The sequence below is a fragment of the Oncorhynchus kisutch genome, linkage group LG14, assembly GCF_002021735.2.
Source record: "Oncorhynchus kisutch isolate 150728-3 linkage group LG14, Okis_V2, whole genome shotgun sequence".
NCBI lineage: Eukaryota > Metazoa > Chordata > Actinopteri > Salmoniformes > Salmonidae > Oncorhynchus > Oncorhynchus kisutch.
This window is the reverse complement of record NC_034187.2, coordinates 80,331,406-80,340,565: the sequence shown is the minus strand read 5'-3', so window position 1 is coordinate 80,340,565 and position 9,160 is coordinate 80,331,406.

Below are 9,160 nucleotides of genomic sequence, written 5' to 3'. Positions count from 1 at the left end.
TCCTCCTCCCTACACAACCCAGCCTGCTCTCCTCCTCCCTACACAACCCAGCCTGCTCTCCTCCTCCCTACACAACCCAGCCTGCTCTCCTCCTCCCTACACAACCCAGCCTGCTCTCCTCCTTCCTACACAACCCAGCCTGCTCTCCTCCTCCCTACACAACCCAGCCTGCTCTCCTCCTCCCTACACAACCCAGCCTGCTCTCCTCCTTCCTACACAACCCAGCCTGCTCTCCTCCTCCCTACACAACCCAGCCTGCTCTCCTCCTTCCTACACAACCCAGCCTGCTCTCCTCCTCCCTACACAACCCAGCCTGCTCTCCTCCTTCCTACACAACCCAGCCTGCTCTCCTCCTTCCTACACAACCCAGCCTGCTCTCCTCCTTCCTACACAACCCAGCCTGCTCTCCTCCTCCCTAAACAACCCAGCCTGCTCTCCTCCTCCCTACACAACCCAGCCTGCTCTCCTCCTCCCTTTACAACCCAGCCTGCTCTCCTCCTCCCTACACAACCCAGCCTGCTCTCCTCCTTCCTACACAACCCAGCCTGCTCTCCTCCTCCCTACACAACCCAGCCTGCTCTCCTCCTCCCTACACAACCCAGCCTGCTCTCCTCCTTCCTACACAACCCAGCCTGCTCTCCTCCTCCCTACACAACCCAGCCTGCTCTCCTCCTCCCTACACAACCCAGCCTGCTCCCCTCCTCCCTGCTCTCCTCCTCCCTACACAACCCAGCCTGCTCTCCTCCTCCCTACACAACCCAGCCTGCTCTCCTCCTCCCTAAACAACCCAGCCTGCTCTCCTCCTTCCTACACAACCCAGCCTGCTCTCCTCCTCCCTACACAACCCAGCCTGCTCTCCTCCTTCCTACACAACCCAGCCTGCTCTCCTCCTCCCTACACAACCCAGCCTGCTCTCCTCCTCCCTAAACAACCCAGCCTGCTCTCCTCCTCCCTGCTCTCCTCCTCCCTACACAACCCAGCCTGCTCTCCTCCTCCCTAAACAACCCAGCCTGCTCTCCTCCTCCCTAAACAACCCAGCCTGCTCTCCTCCTTCCTACACAACCCAGCCTGCTCTCCTCCTCCCTACACAACCCAGCCTGCTCTCCTCCTTCCTACACAACCCAGCCTGCTCTCCTCCTCCCTACACAACCCAGCCTGCTCTCCTCCTCCCTAAACAACCCAGCCTGCTCTCCTCCTCCCTGCTCTCCTCCTCCCTACACAACCCAGCCTGCTCTCCTCCTCCCTAAACAACCCAGCCTGCTCTCCTCCTCCCTAAACAACCCAGCCTGCTCTCCTCCTCCCTACACAACCCAGCCTGCTCTCCTCAAATCAAATCAAATTTATTGATATAGCCCTTCGTACATCAGCTGATATCTCAAAGTGCTGTACAGAAACCCAGCCTAAAACCCCAAACAGCAAGCAATGCAGGTGTAGAAGCACGGTGGCTAGGAAAAATTCCCTAGAAAGGCCAAAACCTAGGAAGAAACCTAGAGAGGAACCAGGCTATGTGGGGTGGCCAGTCCTCTTGTCACGCCCTGGTCTAAGTATTTTGTGTTTTTTTTTTGTATTGGGTCAGGCCAGGGTGTGGCATGGAGTTTTTGTATTGTGGTGTGTTTTGGTGTGTATATATTTGGGATTGTAGCTAGTGGGGTTTTCTAGCTAAGTCTATGGCTGTCTGGAGTGGTTCTCAATCAGAGGCAGGTGCTTATCGTTGTCTCTGATTGGGAACCATATTTAGGCAGCCATATTCTTTGAGTTTGTCGTGGGTGATTGTCCTATCTGTTCTATGTGTACTCTATGTTAGTTTTACACAAGTATAGGCTGTTTCGGTTTTCGTTTCGGTTTTCGTTTTGTAGTGTTTGTGTTTATTTCGTGTTACGTTTTGTTCATTAAATATGGATCGCAATCGACACGCTGCAGTTTGGTCCGACTCTCATTCATCACCACTAGAAAGCCGTAACAGAATCACCCACCACCAACGAACCAAGCGGCGTGTCAACAAGCAGGAGCAGCCGAAAAAGGAGATGCTCAATAAGGATTCCTGGACATGGGAGGAAATCCTCGACGGGAGAGGAGCCTGGGCTAAACCAGGGGAGTGTAGCAGCCCAAAGGAGCAGCAGGAACGGAGGCAACAGAGGCAGCAGCAGCAGGAGCAGCAGCTGCAGTGGGAGAGGCTGCACAACCTGGAGAAATGGACATGGGAGGAAGAACTGGACAGTAAAGGACCCTGGGCTCAGCCTGGAGAATATCGCCGCCCCAAGGAAGAACTGGAGGCGGCGAAAGCGGGGAGGCGCAGATATGAGGAAGCAGCACGGCAACGCGGATGGAAACCTGAGAGTCAGCCCCAAAAATGTCTTGGGGGGGCTCACAGGGAGTATGGCTATGCCAGGTAGGAGACCTGCGCAAACTCCCTGTGCTTACCGGGGGGCTAGAGAGATCGGGCAGTCACCGTGTTATGCTGTGGAGCGCACGGTGTCTCCAGCTCCACGTATCGGCCGGGCTAGATTGAGCGTCGAGCCAAATGCCATGAAGCCAGTTCTACGCATCTGGTCCCCAGTGCGTCTCCTTGGGCCGGCTTACATGGCACCAGCCTTGCGCTCGGTGTCTCCGGTTCGCCTGCATAGCCCAGTGCGGGCTATTCCACCTCGCCGCACTGGCAGGGCAACCGAGAGCATTCAACCAGGTAAGGTTGGGCAGGCTCGGTGCTCAAGAGCTCCAGTGTGCCTGCACGGCCCGGTCTATCCGTCACCACCTCCACGCACCAGTCCTCCGGTAGCAGCTCCCCGCACCAGGCTTCCTGTGCGTGTCCTCGATCCAGTACCACCAGTTCCAGCACTACGCACCAGGCCTTCAGTGCGCCTCGCCTGTTCAGCGCAACCAGAGCCTCTCTCCTCTCCTGCGCTGCCGGAGTCTCCCGCCTGTTCAGCGCAACCAGAGTCTCTCTCCTCTCCTGCGCTGCTGGAGTCTCCCGCCTGTTTAGCGCAGCTAGAGCCTTTCTCATCTCCTGCGCTGCCGGAGTCTCCTGCCTGTTCAGCGCAACCAGAGCCTCTCTCCTCTCCTGCGCTGCCGGAGTCTCCCGCCTGTTCAGCGCAGACAGAGCTGCCAGCCTGCAGGGAGCAGCTGGAGCTGCCAGCCTGCATGGAGAAGCCAGCCTGCATGGAGCAGCCAGAGCTGTCAGTCTACATGGAGCAGCCAGAGCTGTCAGTCTGCATGAAGCAGCCAGAGCTGTCAGGCTGCATAGAGCAGCCAGAGCTGCCAGTCTGCAAGGAGCTGCCAGTCTACATGGAGCAGCCAGAGCTGTCAGTCTACATGGAGCAGCCAGAGATGTCAGTCTGCATGGAGCAGCCAGAGCTGTCAGTCTGCATGGAGCAGCCAGAGCTGTCAGTCTACATGAAGGAGCCCGAGCTGCCAGTCTGCATGAAGCAGCCAGTCTACATGGAGCAGCCAGAGATGTCAGTCTGCATGAAGCAGCCAGAGTTGTCAGTCTGCATAGAGCAGCCAGAGCTGCCAGTCAGCAAGGAGCTGCCAGTCTACATGGAGCTGTCAGTCTGCACGGAGCTGTCAGTCTGCACGGAGCTGTCAGTCTGCACGGAGCTGTCAGTCTGCAAGGAGCTGTCAGTCTGCAAGGAGCTGTCAGTCTGCACGGAGCTGTCAGTCTGTAAGGAGCTGCCAGTCTGCAAGGGGCTGCCAGTCTGCAATGGGCTGCCAGTCAGCACGGAGCCGCCAGAGCTGTCAGTCTGTAAGGAGCAGCCAGTGCCGCCAGTCTGCCCAGCGTCGCCAGTCTGCCCAGCGTCGCCAGTCTGCCCAGCACCGCCAGTCTGCCCAGCGCCGCCAGTGCCCCCAGTCTGCCCAGCGTCGCCAGTCTGCCCAGCGTCGCCAGTCTGCCCAGCGTCGCCAGTCTGCCCAGCGCCGCCAGTCTGCCCAGCGCCGCCAGTCTGCCCAGCGCCGCCAGATCTGCCATTCAGCCAGACTCTTCCAGATCTGCCAGTCGACCAGACTCTTCCAGATCTGCCAGTCGACCAGACTCTTCCAGATCTGCCAGTCGACCAGACTCTTCCAGATCTGCCAGTCGACCAGACTCTTCCAGATCTGCCAGTCGACCAGACTCTTTCAGATCTGCCAGACTCTTTCAGATCTGCCAGACTCTTCCAGATCTGCCAGTCAGCCAGACTCTTCCAGATCTGCCAGTCGGCCAGGATCTGCCAACCAGCCAGGATCTGGTAGATCTACCTACCTGCCAGAGCTTTCTTTCACTCCTGAGCTTTCTCTCACTCCCGAGCTTTCTCTCACTCCCGAGCTTTCTCTCACTCCCGAGCTTTCTCTCACTCCCGAGCTTTCTCTCACTCCCGAGCTGTCTCTCACTCCCGAGCTTTCTCTCACTCCCGAGCTTTCTCTCACTCCCGAGCTTTCTCTCACTCCCGAGCTTCCCCTCAGTCCCGAGCTGTCCTTCAGTCCCGATCTGCTCCTCAGTCCAGTGGGTTTCTGGGTAAGGACTACTAGGCCATGGTCAGCGGCGAGGGTGGACTATCCAGGGACGAAGGGAGAGGGGACCATGGACAGACGCCCACCCGGGCCCTCCCTATTGTTTTGTTTTGAGGTGCGTTCGGGAGTCCGCACCTTAGGGGGGGGGGTTCTGTAGAAAGGCCAAAACCTAGGAAGAAACCTAGAGAGGAACCAGGCTATGTGGGGTGGCCAGTCCTCTTGTCACGCCCTGGTCTAAGTATTTTGTGTTTTTTCTTCATGTATTGGGTCAGGCCAGGGTGTGGCATGGAGTTTTTGTATTGTGGTGTGTTTTGGTGTGTATATATTTGGGATTGTAGCTAGTGGGGTTTTCTAGCAAAGTCTATGGCTGTCTGGAGTGATTCTCAATCAGAGGCAGGTGCTTATCGTTGTCTCTGATTGGGAACCATATTTAGGCAGCCATATTCTTTGAGTTTGTCGTGGGTGATTGTCCTATCTGTTCTATGTGTACTCTATGTTAGTTTTACACAAGTATAGGCTGTTTCGGTTTTCGTTTCGTTCTTTGTTTTGTAGTGTTTGTGTTTATTTCGTATTACGTTTTGTTCATTAAATATGGATCGCAATCGACACGCTGCGACTCTCATTCATCACCACTAGAAAGCCGTAACACCTCTTCTGGCTGTGCCGGGTGGAGATTATAACAGAACATGGCCAAGATGTTCAAATGTTCATAAATGACCAGCATGGTCGTATAATAATAAGGCAGAACAGTTGAAACTGGAGCAGCAGCACGGTCAGATGGACTGCGGACAGCAAGGAGTCATCATGTCAGGTAGTCCTGGGGCATGGTCCTAGGGCTCAGGTCCTCAGAGAGAGAGAGAAAAAAAGAGAGAATTAGAGAGAGCATATGTGGGGTGGCCAGTCCTCTTCTGGCTGTGCCGGGTGGAGATTATAACAGAACATAGCCAAGATGTTCAAATTTTCATAAATGACCAGCATGTTCGAATAATAAGAAGGCAGAACAGTTGAAACTGGAGCAGCAGCACGGCCAGGTGGACTGGGGACAGCAAGGAGTCATCATGTCAGGTAATCCTGGGGCATGGTCCTAGGGCTCAGGTCCTCCGAGAGAGAGAAAGGAAGAGAGAAGGAGAGAATTAGAGAACGCACACTTAGATTCACACAGGAAACCGAATAGGACAGGAGAAGTACTCCAGATATAACAAACTGACCCTAGCCCCCCGACACATAAACTACTGCAGCATAAATACTGGAGGCTGAGACAGGAGGGGTCAGGAGACACTGTGGACCCATCCGAGGACACCCCCGGACAGGGCCAAACAGGAAGGATATAACCCCACCCATTTTGCCAAAGCACAGCCCCCACACCACTAGAGGGATATCTTCAACCACCAACTTACCATCCTGAGACAGGGCCGAGTATAGCCCACAAAGATCTCCGCCATGGCACAACCCAAGGGGGGGGCGCCAACCCAGACAGGACGACCACATCAGTGAATCAACCCACTCAGGTGACGCACCCCTTCCAGGGACGGCATGAGAGAGCCCCAGTAAGCCAGTGACTCTCCTCCTCCCTAAACAACCCAGCCTGCTCTCCTCCTCCCTACACAACCCAGCCTGCTCTCCTCCTTCCTACACAACCCAGCCTGCTCTCCTCCTTCCTACACACAACCCAGCCTGTTCTCCTCCTCCCAACACAACCCCAGCCTGCTCTCCTCCTTCCTACACAACCCAGCCTGCTCTCCTCCTCCCTGCTCTCCTCCTCCCTACACAACCCAGCCTGCTCTCCTCCTCCCTACACAACCCAGCCTGCTCTCCTCCTCCCTACACAACCCAGCCTGCTCTCCTCCTCCCTAAACAACCCAGCCTGCTCTCCTCCTCCCTGCTCTCCTCCCTACACAACCCAGCCTGCTCTCCTCCTCCCTAAACAACCCAGCCTGCTCTCCTCCTCCCTGCTCTCCTCCTCCCTACACAACCCAGCCTGCTCTCCTCCTCCCTGCTCTCCTCCTCCCTACACAACCCAGCCTGCTCTCCTCCTCCCTGCTCTCCTCCTCCCTACACAACCCAGCCTGCTCTCCTCCTCCCTGCTCTCCTCCTCCCTACACAACCCAGCCTGCTCTCCTCCTCCCTGCTCTCCTCCTCCCTACACAACCCAGCCTGCTCTCCTCCTCCCTGCTCTCCTCCTCCCTACACAACCCAGCCTGCTCTCCTCCTCCCTGCTCTCCTCCTCCCTACACAACCCAGCCTGCTCTTCTCCTCCCTGCTCTCCTCCTCCCTACACAACCCAGCCTGCTCCTCTCCTCCCTGCTCTCCTCCTCCCTACACATCCCAGCCTGCTCTCCTCCTCCCTGCTCTCCTCCTCCCTACACAACCCAGCCTGCTCTCCTCCTCCCTGCTCTCCTCCTCCCTACACAACCCAGCCTGCTCCTCTCCTCCCTGCTCTCCTCCTCCCTACACATCCCAGCCTGCTCTCCTCCTCCCTGCTCTCCTCCTCCCTACACAACCCAGCCTGCTCTCCTCCTCCCTGCTCTCCTCCTCCCTACACAACCCAGCCTGCTCCCCTCCTCCCTGCTCCCCTCCTCCCTAAACAACCCAGCCTCTCCCCTCCTCTCTGCTTCTGCTCTACATCATCGCCCTCCTCTCACACAAAACACACATGGATTTGTGCTGCAGAGTCAAAGTGTGTGTGTGTGTGTGTGTTCGGGGGAAGGACAGTGTGTGTGTGTATGTGTTGAGGGGAAGGGCAGTGTGTGTGTGTGTGTGTGTGTGTGTGTGTGTGTGTGTGTGTGTGTGTGTGTGTGTGTGTTAGATAACTGAGGAAAATCCGCAGTCACGGCACCACGAGCTGGAGCTTCCTGTTAACAGCTCATAAACGCCACCTGAGGGCAGCCAGTCGGTAATGAATAGATATGTCTCTTCTCTACAGTATCTTACTGGTAAATACACTATAAAACAACAGTTACCTTCTTCTGTCTAAAAGCCCATCAGGTGTAACAGGGGTAGTGTAACAGGGGTGGTTCAGTCTTCTTCTGTCTAAAAGCCCATAAGGTGTAACAGGGGTAGTGTAACAGGGGTGGTTCAGTCTTCTGTCTAAAAGCCCATCAGGTGTAACAGGGGTAGTGTAACAGGGGTGGTTCAGTCTTCTTCTGTCTAAAAGCCCATCAGGTGTAACAGGGGTGGTGTAACAGGGGTGGTTCAGTCTTCTTCTGTCTAAAAGCCCATCAGGTGTAACAGGGGTAGTGTAACAGGGGTGGTTCAGTCTTCTTCTGTCTAAAAGCCCATCAGGTGTAACAGGGGTGGTGTAACAGGGGTGGTTCAGTCTTCTTCTGTCTAAAAGCCCATCAGGTGTAACAGGGGTAGTGTAACAGGGTTAGTGTAACAGGGGTGGTTCAGTCTTCCTCTGTCTAAAAGCCCATCAGGTGTAACAGGGGTAGTGTAACAGGGGTAGTGTAACAGGGGTGGTTCAGTCTTCTTCTGTCTAAAAGCCCATCAGGTGTAACAGGGGTAGTGTAACAGGGGTAGTGTAACAGGGGTGGTTCAGTCTTCCTCTGTCTAAAAGCCCATCAGGTGTAACAGGGGTAGTGTAACAGGGGTAGTGTTACAGGGGTGGTTCAGTCTTCTTCTGTCTAAAAGCCCATCAGGTGTAACAGGGGTAGTGTAACAGGGGTAATGTAACAGGGGTAGTGTAACAGGGGTGGTTCAAGCTTCTTCTGTCTAAAAGCCCATCAGGTGTAACAGGGGTAGTGTAACAGGAGTAGTGTAACAGGGGTGGTTCAGCGAACCACATTCACTGGATTTGTAGGTTAATCTTGCCAAGAAACCTGAATACTTGTGTTAGCTCCCCTAGTTGTTGCCTAGGCTTTAGCTCAGCGGGTTAGGTCTACTGTGATTTAACACTTCATCCAATTATTGTTTTGTCCAAACGAATAAATAAAAACAAAGAGGGAGATGAATGAGGCAGCGTTTACGGACTTTAACTAATTCTCTCTCTCTTCCTCTTCTCCCTCTAACAGTTTTCCCCGGTAATGTGTAAATGACATAATGCTTTGTGAGGTATCGATCTTTTCTCTCCCAAAGAGAAGCGGAAGTCAGTTTCCTTATATGGTTCTATGGCAACAACAGGACGAAGGTCTCCCTCTATGCGTAGTGCCGTGGCCTGTGCGTAACCACGGAGATACATTGCAGCAACCACTGCAGCCCACGCAGGCTGTGTTTTATTACCCGGGGAAACAGAGAATCCTCTCTACTACCTACAGAGCCTTCAGAAACTACTCAGACCCCTTTCACTTTTTACACATTGTGTTACATTACAGCCTGATTCAAATTTCCTCGGTAATCTACACACAATACCCCATAATGGACAAAGCAAAAACAGGTTTATAGACATTTAAAAAATATATATATATATGACAATTACATGACATCACTGCCAAAGATGCCTCAACAATAGCACTGAGTAAAGGGTTTGACTACTATTTCAGTTTAAAAAAATGTATACATTAGCAAAAATTTCTAAAACCCTGTTTTCACTTTGTCATTATAGGGTATTGAGTGTAGATTGATCAGGAAAAAAAGCAATTTAATCCATTTTAGAATAAGGCTGTAAAATGTGGAAAAAGTCAAGGGGTCTGTATATCTGTATATCATCCAGGACCGTGTTTCACCAATGTGTCGATCATTA